The sequence below is a fragment of the Zophobas morio genome, unplaced genomic scaffold (assembly GCF_036711695.1).
Source record: "Zophobas morio isolate AGI-343-1 ecotype UQ-CSIRO unplaced genomic scaffold, CSIRO_AGI_Zmor_V1 ptg000011l, whole genome shotgun sequence".
Taxonomy (NCBI): domain Eukaryota; kingdom Metazoa; phylum Arthropoda; class Insecta; order Coleoptera; family Tenebrionidae; genus Zophobas; species Zophobas morio.
The window spans coordinates 24606066-24620922 of NW_026972116.1; the positions used below are offsets into that span (position 1 = coordinate 24606066).

The 14857-nt window shown below is 29.5% G+C and overlaps 1 long non-coding RNA gene across 1 annotated transcript; it reads right to left on the reverse strand.

Annotated features, from left to right (window-relative positions):
• Positions 1–8659: 8659 nt before the first annotated feature.
• On the reverse strand, positions 8660–9220 carry LOC135126600 (uncharacterized). Its single transcript, XR_010280078.1, has 3 exons — positions 9162–9220; positions 8993–9102; positions 8660–8934 (listed from the first exon to the last, which is right to left on the reverse strand). It is a non-coding gene; the product is annotated as an uncharacterized LOC135126600 (long non-coding RNA).
• Positions 9221–14857: the final 5637 nt, after the last annotated feature.

Genomic DNA, 14857 nt, shown 5'->3' on the forward strand with positions numbered 1-14857 from the left:
TTTTTCATAATAATTTTTTTTTAATATATTTACCAAGGATAAAATAAACGACAAAAAAGAGGAAAACAATAACAAAAAAGGCGAAAATGGTACTAAAATAACGAGAGTTAAAGAAGCGACAAAAAAGGTCACAAAAAAGCGAAATAACGACAAAAAAAGGAGATAGAAAAACAATAAGGATCAAGATAGGCAAGTTGTCAAAAAAAAGGGGAAAAACTAGAAGAACTATGACAAAAATAACAAAAGAAAACAATAAAAAACAATAGTAAGGACAAAAAAAACGCGAAAAGTGTGAAAGAAGGCGACAAAAAAAAATGAAAACAATTTCAGCAAAAAAAGGAACACAATTTCCAAAAATTTTTCAAAATATGTATCAGTGGTGCTTATTGCAATCATGCTAAAGAATTTTCTGTTCCAGCTCGGGCCAATTTAACGTCTTTTTAAATTCTTGACTCGTAATCTGCCAAGAATTTCTCATTAAGCTATCTACTTTTTTCATTCGAATGTGGCCAATTTATACTTTTTTTTTATAAGAAATATTTGAAAAATAAATTCTTATTTTGCTGAATTAAGTATTTGAAGAGGCAGAACAAAACTCACTCCAGATTTCTGAACTGAGAAGATTTTTTTACAAAATTTTTCTTCTCTACACAAAAGAAATTTTTCACAGTTTTTGAAAAACTGTTTTTTCGGTGACTTCAAGGGGTAAAACATAAGTGATTTCAGATTCATAATCTCTGGAAAATTCGAATTCTTTTTTAGTAACCTTTTTTGGCCTTTTGTTGGTTTTTATTTTTACATTTTTTGTGGCATTTTTATTGCTTTTACTCATCTTTTTTGTTTTTTTTTTGTCACTTTTTAGTACTTTTTCCTCACGTATTTTAGTCATTTTCTTGTCTTTTTTTTTGTAGTCTTTTGTGAGACAAAGACAGTTCACAAAAAACCAAAATGGCGACCAAAAAATAAAACACAAAAAAAAGGAGATAGAAAAACAATAAGAGCCGAAGAAAGGCGTAAAAAAGTTGTCAAAAGGGATGACGGAAAGGGGACAATAATAAAAGGAACAAAAAAAGTATTAAAAGAAGACAACAAGGGTCAAAAAAGCGATAAAAACGATAAAAAATGAAAAACGATAAAAATCGCAAGAAAATCGATCAAAACAGCGACACAAGAAAACAACAAAAAACAATAGGAAGGACAAAAAAACGCAAAAAAGTGTCAAAAGAAGGCGACAAAAAAAAATTGAAAAAATTTCAGCAAAAAAAAGGAACATTAATTTCCAAAAATTTTTCAAAATATGTATCAGTGGTGCTTATTGTAATCATGCTAAAGAGTTTTCTGTTCCAGTTCAGGCCAATTTAACGTCTTTTTAAATTTTTGACTCGTAATCTGCCAAGAATTTCTCAGTAAGGTATTTACTTTTTTCATTCGAATGTGGCCAATTTATACTTTTTTTTTGTAAAAATTATTTAAAAAATATTTCTTATTTTGCTGAATTAAGTATTCGAAGAGGCAGAACAAAACTCACTCCAGATTTGTGAACTGAGAAGATTTTTTTACAAAATTTTTCTTCTCTACACAAAAGAAATTTTTGACAGTTTTTGAAAAACTGTTTTTTCGATGACTTCAAGGGGTAAAACATAAGTGATTTCAGATTCATAATCTATGAAAAATTCAAATTATTTTAGTAACTTTTTTTTTGCCTTTTGTTGGTTTTTATTGTGACATTTTTTGTGGCACTTTTATTGTTTTTAGTCATCTTTTTTGTTTTTTTTCGACACTTTTTAGTGCTTTTTCCTCACGTATTTTAGTCCTTTTCTTGTCGCGTTTTTTTTTTTGTAGTCTTTTGTGGGGCAAAGAAAGGTTACAAAAACCGAAATAACGACCAAAAAAAAAAAAACAAAAAAAAGCAGGTATAAAAACAGTAAGAGCCAAAGAAAAGTGTAAAAAAAGTTGTCAAAAGGGATGACGAAACGGGGACAATAATAAAAGGAATAAAAAAAAAGTATCAAAAAAGACAACAGGAAACAAAAAAGCGATAAAAATGATAAAAATCGCCAGAAAATCGATCAAAACAGCGACAAAATAAAACAATAAAAAACAATAGTAAGGATAATAAACGCAAAAAAGTCCCAAAATAAGGCGAAAAAAAAAAAAAAAAAAATTTCAGCAAAAAAAAAGGAACATAATTTTCAAAAATTTTTCAAAATATGTGTCAATGGTGGTTATCGTAATCATGCTAAAGGGTTTTCTGCTCCAGTTCAGGCCAATTTAACGTCTTTTTGTATTTTTGACTCGTAATCTGCCTAGAATTTCTTAATAAGCTATTTACTTTTTTCATTCGAATGTGGCCAATTTATACCTTTTTTTATAAAAAATATTTGAAAAATATTTTCTTATTTTGCTGAATTAAGTATTTGAAGAGGCAGAACAAAACTCACTCCAGATTTGTGAACTGAGAAGATTTTTTTAGAAAATTTTTCTTCTCTACACAAAAGAAATTTTTCACAGTTTTTGAAAAACTGTTTTTTCGATGACTTCAAGGCGCAAAACATAAGTGATTTCAGATTCATAATCTATGAAAAATTCGAATTCTTTTTTAGTAACCTTTTTTGGGCTTTTGTTGGTTTTTATTGTTACATTTTTTGCGGCATTTTAATTGTTTTTAGTCATCTTTTTTGTTTTTTTTTCGTCACTTATTAGTGCGTTTTCCTCACGTAGTTTAGTCCTTTTCTTGTCGCGTTTTTTTTTCTAGTCTTTTGTGGGGCAAAGAAAGGTCAAAAAAAATAGCACCAAAAAAAAAACATAAAAAGGAGATAGAAAAACAATAAGAGCCAAAGAAAGGCGTAAAAAAGTCGTCGGAAGGGATGACGAAAAGGGGACAATAATAAAAGGAACAAAAAAAAAGTATTAAAAGAAGACAACAAGGGACAAAAAAGCGATAAAAACTATAAAAAATAAAAAATGATAAATATCGCAAGAAAATTGATCAAAACAGCGACAAAAGAAAACAATAAAAAACAATAGCAAGGACAAAAAAACGCAAACAAGTGTGAAAAGAAGGCGACAAAAAAAATGAAAAAAATTTCAGCAAAAAAGGAACATAATTTCCAAAAATTTTTCAAAATATGTGTCAGTCGTGGATATTGTAATCATGCTAAAGAGTTTTCTATTCCACTTCAGGCCAATTTAACGGCTTTTTAAATTTTTGACTCGTAATCTGCCAAGAATTTCTCAATAAGCTATTTGCTTTTTTCATTCGAATGTGGCCAATTTATACTTATTTTTGTATAAAAAATATTTGAAAAATAAATTCTTATTTTGCTTAATTAAGTATTTGAAGAAGCAGATCAAAACTCACTCCAGATTTGTGAACTGAGAAGATTTTTTTACAAAATTTTTCTTCTCTACACAAAAGAAATTTTTGACAGTTTTTGAAAAACTGTTTTTTCGAATACTTCAAGGGGTAAAACATAGGTGATTTCAGATTCATAATCTATGGAAAATTCAAATTCTTTTTTAGTAACCTTTTTTTGGCCTTTTGTTGGTTTTTATTGTTACATTTTTTGTGGCATTTTTATTGTTTTTGCCATCTTTTTTGTTTTTTTTTCGTCACTTTTTAGTGCTTTTGCCTCACGTATTTTAGTCCCCTTTTTTGTCGTGTTTTTTTTTTGTAGTCTTTTGAGAAACAAAGAAAGGTCACAAAAAAACGAAATTGCGACCAAAAAAAAAAACAAAAAAAGGAGATAGAAAAACAATAAGCCAAAGAAAAGCGTAAAAAAAGTTGTCAAGAGGGATGACGACAAGGGGACAATAATAAAAGGAACAAAAAAAAGTATTAAAAAAAAGACAACAGGGGACAAAAAAGCCATAAAAACGATAAAACGATAAAACGATTTAAAACATTTTTAAATTTTTGACTCGTAATCTGCCAAGAATTTCTCAATAAGCTATTTACTTTTTTCATTCGAATGTGGCCAATTTATACTTTTTTTATAAAAAATATTTGAAAAATAAATTCTTATTTTGCTGAATTAAGAGGCAGAACAAAACTCCCTCCAGATTTGTGAACTGAGAAGACTTTTTTACAAAATTTTCTTCTCTACACAAAAGAATTTTTTCACAGTTTTTGGAAAACTGTTTTTTCGATGACTTCAAGGAGTAAAACATAAGTGATTTCAGATTCGTAATCTATGAAAAATTCGAATTCTTTTCTAGTAACCTTTTTTTGGCCTTTTGTCGGTTTTTATTGTTACATTTTTTGTTGCATTTTTATTGTTTTTAGTCATCTTTTTTGTTCTTTTTTCGAGACTTTTTGTGCTTTTTCCTTACGTATTTTAGTCCTTTTCTTGTTTTGTGAACTGAGAAGATTTTTTACAAAATTTTTCTTCTCTACACAAAAGAAGTTTTTCAGAGTTTTTGAAAAACTGTTTTTTCGATGACTTCAAGGGGTAAAACATAAGTGATTATTTCAGATTCATAATCTATGAAAAATTCAAATTCTTTTTTAGTAACCTTTTTTTTGGCCTTTTGTTGGTTTTTATTGTTACATTTTTTGTGGCATTTTTATTGTTTAGTCATCTTTTTTGTTTCTTTTTCGTCACTTTTTAGTGCTTTTTAATCAGGTATTTTAGTCCATTTCTTGTCGCGTTTTTTTTTGTAGTCTTTTGTGGGACAAAGTAAGATCACAAAAAAACGAAATAGCGACCAAAAAAAAACAAAAAAAGAAGATGGAAAACAAATAAGAACCAAAGAAAGGCCTAAAAAAAGTTGTCAAAAGGGATGACGAAAAGGGGACAATAATAAAAGGAACAAAAAAAAGAAGACAACACGGGACAAAAAAGCGATAAAAACGATAAAAAATGAAAAACGATAAAAATCGCAAGAAAATCGATCAAAACAGCAACAAAAGAAAACAATAAAAAACAATAGTAAGGACAAAAAACGCAAAAAAGTGTGAAAAGAAGGCGACAAAAAAAAAGGAACAAAATATGTGTCAGTGAAGGTTATTGTAATCATGCTAAAGACTTTTCTGTTCCAGTTCAGGCCAATTTAACGTCTTTTTAAATTTTTGACTCGTAATCTGCCAAGAATTTCTCAATAAGCTATTTACTTTTTTCAGTCGAATGTGACCAATTTATACTTTTTTTTTATAAAAAATATTTGAAAAATTAATTCTTATTTTGTTGAATTAAGTATTCGAAGGGGCAGAACAATACTCACTCCAGATTTGTGAACTCAGAAGATTTTATACAAAAATTTTTTTCTCTACACAAAAGAAATTTTTCACAGTTTTTGGAAAATTGTTTTTTCGATGACTTCAAGGGGTAAAACATAAGTGATTTCAGATTCATAATCTATGAAAAATTCAAATTCTTTTTTAGTAACCTTTGTCTGGCCTTTTGTTGGTTATATTGTTACATTTTTTGTGGCATTTTTATTGTTTTTAGTCATCTTTTTTGTTTTTTTTTCGAGACTTTTTGTGCTTTTTCCTCACGTATTTTAGTCCTTTTCTTGTTGCGTTTTTTTTGTAGTCTTTTGTGGGGCAAAGAAAGGTCACAAAAAACGAAATAGCGACCAAAAAAAAAAAACAAAAAAAGGAGATAGAACAACAACAAGAGCCAAAGAAAGGCGTAAAAAAAGTTGTCAAAAGGGATGACGAAAAGGGGACAATAATAAAAGGAACAAAAAAAAGTATTAAAAGAAGACAACACGCGACAAAAAAGCGATAAAAACGGTAAAAAATGAAAAACGACAAAAACCGCAAGAAAATCGATCAAAACAGCGACAAAAGAAAAAAACAATAGTAAGGACAAAAAACGCAAAAAAGTGTCAAAAGAAGGCGACAAAAAAATTGAAAAAAATTTCACCAAAAAAAGGAACATAATTTCCAAAAATTTTTCAAAATATGTGTCAGTGGTGGTTATTGTAATCATGCTAAAGAGTTTTCTGTTCCACTTCAGGCCAATTTAACGTCTTTTTAAATTTTTCACTTGTAATCTGCCAAGAATTTCTCAATAAGCTAATTACTTTTTTCATTCGATGTGGCCAATTTATACTTTTATTTATAAAAAATATTTTCTTATTCTGCTGAATTAAGTATTTGAAGAATCAGAACAAAACTCACTCCAGATTTGTGAACTGAGAAAACTTTTTTACAAAATTTTTCTTCTTTACACAAAAGAAATTTTTCAGTTTTTAAAAACTGTTTTTTCGATGACTTCAAGGGGTAAAATATAAGTGATTTCGGATTCATAATCTACGACAAATTCAAATTCTTTTTTAGTAACCTTTTTTTGGCCTTTTGTTGGTTTTATTGTTACATTTTTTTGTGGCATTTTTATTCTTTTTAGTCATCTTTTTTGTTTTTTTTTCGTCACTTTTTAGTGCTTTTTCCTCACATATTTTAGTCCTTTTCTTGTTGCGTTTTTTTTTTGTAGTCTTTTGTGGGACAAAGAAAGGTCACAAAAAACGAAATAGCGACAAAAAAAAACAAAAAAAGGAGATAGAAAAACAACAAGAGCCAAAGAAAGGCGTAAACAAAGTTGTCAAAAGGGATGACGAAAAGGGGACAATAATAAAAGGAACAAAAAAAAAAGAAGGCCACAGGGGACAAAAAACGATAAAAACGATACAAAATGAAAAACGATAAAAATCGCAAGAAAATCGATCAAAAAAAACAGCGACAAAAGAAAACAACAAAAAACATTATTAAGGACAAAAAAGCGCAAAAAACAGATTTAAAAAAGGACCAAAAAACTAAAGAAAGTGATTAAAGAAAAGGTGACAAAAAATCACAAAAAAGGCGATAAAAAGGCACAAAAAAGGCTTCAAAAAAAGCGATGAAAAAGCAAACAGATGACTTTGAAAAATGGAAAAATATGACAAAAACACGAAAAAAAGGCGAAAAATCAAGTAAACTAGTACCTAACAAAAGAGATAAAAATGAAAAAACTGAGTCAAAAAGCTCCAAAAAAGCAAGTCTCTTCTTAAAAATATTCTTGTGTTACTATTACAAGAAATAGCGAAATTCATAACAATAAACAAATTCCATTGATGTTAAGCAGCTTATGCAGCACCTACTACAAACGTGTTAAAAGATGTGCCTACATACAACCAACAATAAACAATTTCTACCAAATCTCGACATAAAATTATTCGAACCGTGGAACAGGTACAGGAACAGAAAAAGATTAATCAGAAATACCTTAATTACTAAAACGCTGCTACCACCATCACAAATTACAAGAAATTTACCCAAATGAATATCTTAAGCGACGATTTAATCAAATCTTGCGGCAGTGACAGCGCAGATAATTAATAATCCTCCTTTTTGAATCAAGATGTTTTTCATGCACTTGAATTTCATTATAATTTCCTGAGAACGACACTGTCATAATTCCTGCAGAAGTTTTAAATAATTTTCTTGTGCGTAAATCAATCTTCGTAACGCGGAAATCCGGATGTAGATGTAGATCACTGGTACGGATGATTAAACTAAGTAATTATTAATAACACTGGGCAACAGTCATTTTGTGCCGGAAGTGTAAATAATAAAATCTTACTAATTTACGCATACTCAATACAAAATTGATAATAGAAAGTCTCCTTTGGTTATAGTTTTTTAATAACATACATACATATTTTCACAAAATGTTTAATTGCTACGGTCTTTTTAATAAATCCAGTTACCATAGTAAACAAATCACTGACATCAACTGTCAAAAAAACTTTCTAGAAAAGTTGCCATTCTTATAAAACAAATTAGTTTTAAATTTTGTGTTAGTTTAAAAGTATATATAGGGCATTTTTGTATAAAAAAAAATGCCGCGAAATTGTAAAAATAGTAGTGACAGTTTTTGCCACATTTGCGGTGAAGGCATATTTATAGGTCCTTAAATTAGAGAACTCATCAAAGATAAAGATTTTGAGAACATCATTACTGGACTGCCTTTAAAAAAGTTGCAACGAATTTTTTTGGAAACCACCGAGCCGAGAATTTAAAGACATAGTGCAAAATTTGTTAACTGCATATAAAAATCTAGGTTGCAATATGTCTTTAAAAGTTCACTTTCTACATTCGCACCTAGATTTGACAATTAAAGAGCAAGATGTGAGGTATAAGCGCCAAATTCGAAAAAGAAAAATTACATAAATGTTAAAAAACGTTCAATTTTCATATATTTATATTATTGAATAAACATTTTTATTTTTCAAAAACTATTACCAATTGTGCAATTTTATTACTATAGACGTGTTTAGCAACCCCATATTAAGTAAAAATGATTGCAATTATGCATGGCACAATTTTTTTTTTTTAATATTGTTGCCCAGTGTAATTAAATAGTTATCTACTTTATAACCTAAATGTGTATTGAGCACTATAACTGCACAATATGGCCCTGGACCATGGCGACGACAAGATTCACCCCTTTTTTGTTGTTGATTTAAGCACCCATTAAACCAACTTTTTCGCAACTTCCACGTTCCTTTTATTGAAAACCCATAAACCCGGTCGTTAACGGGTACCTGCTTTGGTGTATAATTACGCAGGTAATTACCCCGAAAAAAATCGCCCATAACCTGGTACAATTTTACGATTTAGTTAATGCTCGTCTGTGCTACGAGGAGTTTGCCTTTTTGTCGTCTCGTTCATGCCAGCGTCCCACTTCCCACCGGTAATTTCCTTTTTTATTCCGATTCCGATCATCATTATATTTTAACTGTATTCTTTGTCTTAACGCACCGACACAGCACGCAACGCATACACAGTAAAACGATTTTAATGGAATTTTATTGAGTCTTGGAAATTACAGAGCTCTTCGTTGCATAAATAGCAAGAGCCTCCGATGTCGTTGTGAGTGCGGCATTGGTCGATCCAGTAGGGTATGAAGTCGGTGGGGACGCATGTCTTGATGCGTTCGGAGCTGCCAGCTGATTTTTATACAACAATATAATACATATAGAAAAATTATAAATGGGAAAATCTTACGAGTGTGGTCGAACCGCACAGTGAATGTGGATCTTGGCAGGTCTCGACTTGGATGTCCGAGGCACACAAGTCCGTGCAGTGGATTTGATAACAGTATTTTACCGAATACACTAAAAAAAAAAAGATACAGTAATGGTGAGATTGTGACGAAAGTAAAGGAAACTTATACGTTCCACACACAAAGAGTGGAAAATCAGGACTCCTAATGTGGTTGCAGAGTGCATGTTGGAGGACGATAAAATAGAGACAAGATTTCTTACATATATATACATGCTCGAATGGGGTTCTGTGAAATTCAATTGCTGTAAGTGATAGAGGCAATTCGTTGTGTTTCTTGGTAATGCGGAAGTTGAATATGTTCTCATTAATTTTGCTATAATTGTAAAATTCTTTGTTAAGTGGATGGTGTCCCTTTTGTTTTAATTATCATTCCTGGAGGTGCATTAACGCAAGTTTTGTTTGATGAAACTATTTAAAATGACTCTAGAGAGAGTTAAATTCTTGGTTAAATGTTTCCGAAAATTAAAAAAAAATGTTATTTTTCCTTTTTCGAGGCTACTGAAAATCATTAATTTTGCAAGCTCCTCTAAATTGGTATTCTCAAGTCGTTAGAGAACTTTCGGTGTTAATTTACGCTACCTATTAATTTGAAGGTAATATACTTATAAATATGTATGAGACACTATAGCAGGATGTTTCGCCTCAAATGAGTGATGAAATTGCTTCGGAATAACCACCTATGAAGAAGATTAATTAGAAAATTGCAGGTGTTTGACAACCAATTCAACGTCATCGAAAAACTTTCGCCTAAAGTAGAAGTACAGATTTTTTAGGATTATTTTCGGCATTTTCAGTATTCGTGGAGGTTATTGGCGAATTTCCATTTGTCGGTTAAATCATTCTTTTAAAATCCAGATCACCGCCTGTGAACAGAAGCACAAATCCGAGAAAATTTAAAACTGTTTTTAATCCAAAAATATTCAAAAAATTATTCAAACGCTCGCTTTTCAGTGAAAACAGTACTACTTAATGGAGAGTTTTACGCATACTTTGAACATGAAAAATGGGAACATAATTTCCAAAAATTTTCAAAAATATATGTCTATGGACTAGTTCACAGAGAATTGTTTGTAAATTATTGATGGTCATTGTAATCATGCTAAAGCCTTTCTTGTTCCAGTGCAAGCTAATGTAACATTTTTTAAAATTTTTGAAAAATATTTTCTAAATTTTTTCGATTAGATATGGTTTCAAACTCCTAACATCCACAGAATTTTCAATAAACTGTTTCCTTTTTTCATTCAAATGTGCGCAGTTTATACTTAAAAAATATTTTCTTATTTTGCTGAATTATTTGAAGAGGTAGAACAAAACTGACTCCAGATTTGTGATCTGCGAAGATTTCCTTACAATTTTTTTTTCTCTATATATAAGGAGACACTTTTCACAATTTTTGAAAAGCTGTTTTTTCGACTATTTCAAGGGGTAAAACAAGTGATATCAGATTCGTAATCTATGAAAAAACCTCTTTTTTTAGTAACGTTTTTTGGCCGTAAAACTGTTTTTTCGACTATTTCAAGGGGTAAAACGTAAGTGATATCAGCTTCGTAATCTATGAAAAAAATCTCTTTTATTTAGTAACGTTTTTTGGCCTTTTTTTGGTTTTTGTTGTAACATTTTTGTGGCATTTTTATAGTTTTTAGAATTGTTCTGTCTTTTTTCGTCACTTTTTAGTGTTTTCCTCGCGTATTTTAGTCCTTTTCTTTGGCATTTTTGGCGCCTCTTTTTGTCGTCTTTTGTGATGCTTTTTTGACTCAACGTCTATTTTTGTCCCCTGTTTTATTGCTTTTTTGTCGGCTCTTTGTTTCACCTTTTGTTTTGTCATTTTTTTACCTCTTTTTAACTGCTTTTTTGTCGTGTGTTTCTTGTTGTAAATTTTTCGTCATTTTTTTTGTCGCAATAATCTGTCGCATTTTTTTCTCTTTTTTTGGTGTTTTTTTCCATGTTTTTTCACCGTTTTCCTCTTCATGCTCGCCGCGTGTTCATTTTTCTTTTGTTATTTCACCCTTTTTAATTTTTGTGGTCTATTTTCCCCCTTTTTTTCGCCTTTGTCTGTCGTTTTTGTAGCTTTTTTAACGTTTTTTTTTTATTCATTTTTTGGATACCTATTCTTTTATTGTGTCTTTTTTGGAATGTTTTTGGACTTTTTTTGTCACTTTTTGCCACCATTTTTGATGTTTTTTGTAGTTTTCCGGTACTTTTTTAGTACCTTTTTAATCGCTTTTTTGTACACTTTTTCGCTTTTTTTGTCGTCTCGTTTTTACCTTTTTTTAAACTCGCTTTTTAGTTTTTCTTTTAAACGCAAATATTTGTAGCTTCTTTTTTTCTTTTTTTTGACACGTTTTTGTGCAGAATGTTCTGTCGTCTTTTTTATTCGTCTTTTGTCCACCTTTTTTGTGTCATTTTTACATTGTTTTTTTATAGTCCATTTTGCTTCTTTTTTCGACTTTTTTTGTAGCTTTATTCCTCTTTTTTGATTCATTATATATTTTTGTGATTTTTTTTGTTTTTTTGACTTTTTCTCCTGTGTTCTCCTATTTTTTTTTACCAACCTTTTTAACATTATTTGTTGATTTTTTTGTGTCATTTTTTCTGTTTTATTGTGGTGTCCCTTTTATGGCTTTTTGTGGTCTTTTTTGTCCCTTTTTTATGATATTTTTTTGTTGCATTTTTTTAATCCCTTTTTTTGTCGCCTTGTCGTCACTTCTTTGTGACCTATTTTTTGTCCCGTTCTTATCGTATTTTTTTGTCGCCGTCTTTTTTGTACTTTTTTGTCATACATTTTTTTATCTTTTTTTTAGGCGTGTTTTTGTAACTAGTTTTTTTAGCATATTTTTCACTCCTTCGCTCCTTTTTTGATGTTTTTTGTTTTTGTTCTATTTTCGTATTTTGTCCACTTTTTCTCTTTTTTTATATTTTTTTGCCTACTTTTGTAGCTTCTTTTACTGGCTTTTTCATCACATTTTTTTACACTTTTTTAAGCACTTGTTTCACTTTTTCTGTCGCCTCGTTTTTACCTTTTTCTTTAAATCCGCCTTTTTTGTTCTTTTTTAAGGCAAATATTTCTAGATTTTTTGTTTCTTTTTTTTTAAGATGTTTTATGCAGAATATTTTGTTTTTCTAGTTTTTCCCTTTTTGTCCACCTGTTTTGTCCTGTTTTTACATTTTTTTGTTCCTGTTTTTTATAGTACATTTTGCTCCATTTTTTTGCCTCTTGTATCTTTGTTTCTCTTTTTTGATTCGTCGTAATTTTTTGGATTTTTTTAAAATTTTCTTGGCGTTTTTCGTAGGTCTTTCCATGTTCTGCCTTTTTATCAGCCGTTTTAACATTATTTGTTGATTTTTTTTTAATCAGATTTTCTGTTCTTATTTTATGGCTTTGTTGTTTTTATAATACTTTTTTGTAGAATTTTTTGAATCCTTCATGTCGCTTTCTGTCACTTATTTTTGATCTACTTTCTGCTCCATTTCTTATATTCGTTTTTTTTTGTCACAGATTTTTTATTTTTTTTTAATCGTGTGCTTGTCGTCTTTTTAGAAACCAACTTTTTTGGCATCTTTTTCACTTCTTCGTTCCTTTTTCGTTTTTTTTTGTCCTTTTTTCGATTTTTGCTTTTTTGTTTGGCCTTTTTTTTGTCACCTTTCTTAGTGGCTTTTTCATTCACTTGTTTTCACTTTTTTTTGTCGCCTCGTTTCTACATTTGTTTTAATCTCACTTTTTTGTTGTTATTTTTTAGCGCAAATATTTGTAAGCTTTTTCTCCCTTCTTTGTGATCTATTTTTTGTGTCCTGTTTCTTATCGTATTTTTTTTTCGTCGTCGTTTTTTTCTACTTTTTTTCACACATTTTTTTACCTTTCTTTTAGTCGTGTTTTTTTAACTAGTTTTTTTAGCATTTTTTTCACTACTTCGCCCCTTTTTTGATATGTTTTTTGTTTTTGTTATTTTTTCGTATTTTGTCCACTTTTTTTTTACCCTTTTTACTTTTTTTTTGGCCTATTTTGGTCGCCTCTTTTACTGTTTTTTTTTTATCACATTTTTTTTTACACTCTTTGTACACTTTCAGTTTTTTTTGTAGCGTCGTTTTTAGGTTTTTGTTTAAATCCGTTTTTTTGTTCTTTTTTAACGCAAATATTTGTAGATTTTTTGTTTCTTTTTTTTTAAATGTTTTTATGCAGAATCTTTTGATTGTTTTGTCGTTTTGTTTTTCTGTTTTTTCCCTTTTTCTCCTCTTTTTTTGTCATGTTTTTTTTTCCTTTTTTTTATAGTCCATTTTTTTGGCGTTTTTCTTATGTCTTCCCCTGTTCTGCTTTTTTATCAGCCGTTTTAACATTATTTGTTGATTTTTTTTGGATCAGTTTTTCTGTTTTTATCGTAATGTTCCTTTTATAGCTTTTTTTTGGTCTTTTTCTGTCATTTTTGTGATACTTTCTTTCAATCTCTCTTTTTTGGTCGCTTTGTGTGTCACTTATTTGTGATCTATTTTTTGACCCGTTTCTTATCGTCTTCTTTTTGGTCACCGTTTTTTCCACTTTTTTGTCATAGATTTTCTACCTTTTTTAGTCATGTTTTTGTCGTTTTTTTTTGAAGCTAACTTTTTTGGCATGTTTTTCACTTCTTCGTTCCTTTTTTGTTTTAGATTTTTATTGATCTTTTTTTCCTTTTGCCTTTTTGTTTGGCCTATTTTTGTTACCTTTCTTAGTGGCTTTTTCATTCACTTGTTTTCCCTTTTTTTGTCGCCTCGTTTTGACATTTGTTTTAATCTCACTTTTTTGTTGTTCTTTTTTAGCGCAAATATTTGTAAGCTTTTTTCCTTTTTTTTTTGTACACGTTTTTGTGCAAAATATTTTGTCGTTTTGTTTTTCTGTTGCGCTTTCCTTCTTTGTCCACCTTTTTTTTTTGTCGTTTACAATTTTTCTTTCTTTTGTCATAGTCTATTTTGCCCCCTTTTTTCACCTCTTTTGTAGCTTCGTTCCTCTTTTTTTGATTCAAAATATGTTTTTGTGATTTTTTTTATTTATTTTGACGTTTTTCTCCTGTCTTCGCCTGTTCTTCTGATTTTTAATCAACTCAACCATTTTAACATTATTTGTTGATTTGTTGGACCAGTTTTTCTGTTTTTATTATGTGTGTTCCTTTTATGGCTTTTTTGTAGTTTTTTTTGTCGCTTTTTTATAATACTTTTTTTGTTGATTTTTTTTAATCCCTCTTTTTTGTCGCCTTGTCTGTTATTTCTATGTGATCTAGTTTTTGCCCCATTTCTTATATTCTTTTTTTTGTCGCCGTTTTTTCTCACTTTTTTGTCACTCCTTTTTTACCTTTTTTAGTCGTGTTTTGTCGTCTTTTTTTGTCTTTTTTTACCTTTTATCCTTTGTTACCCTATTTTTGTCACCTTTGTTATTGGTGTTTTTTATCCCCTTTTCTCATTTTTTTTGTAACCTCGTTTTCACCTTTTATTTAACCTCACTTTTTTGTTGTTCTTTTTAAGGCAAATATTTTTAGTTTTTTTTCTTTTTTCTTGACACGTTTTTGTGCAGAATATTTTGACATTTTGTTTTTCTGTTGCGTTTTTTTCCCTGTTTTTCCACCTTTTTTGTCGCGTTTTTACGTTGTTTCTTCCTTTGTTTATTGCCTTTTTTTTCCTTTTTTTTGTAGCTTTTGTTCCTCTTTTTTGACTCTTCGTATATTTTTGTGATTTTTTTCATTTTTTTACGTTTTTCTTATGTCTTCTACTGTCCTTATGTTTTTTTATCAAGCGTTTTAACATTATTTGTTGATTTTTTTTGGCTCAGTTTTTCTGTTTTTA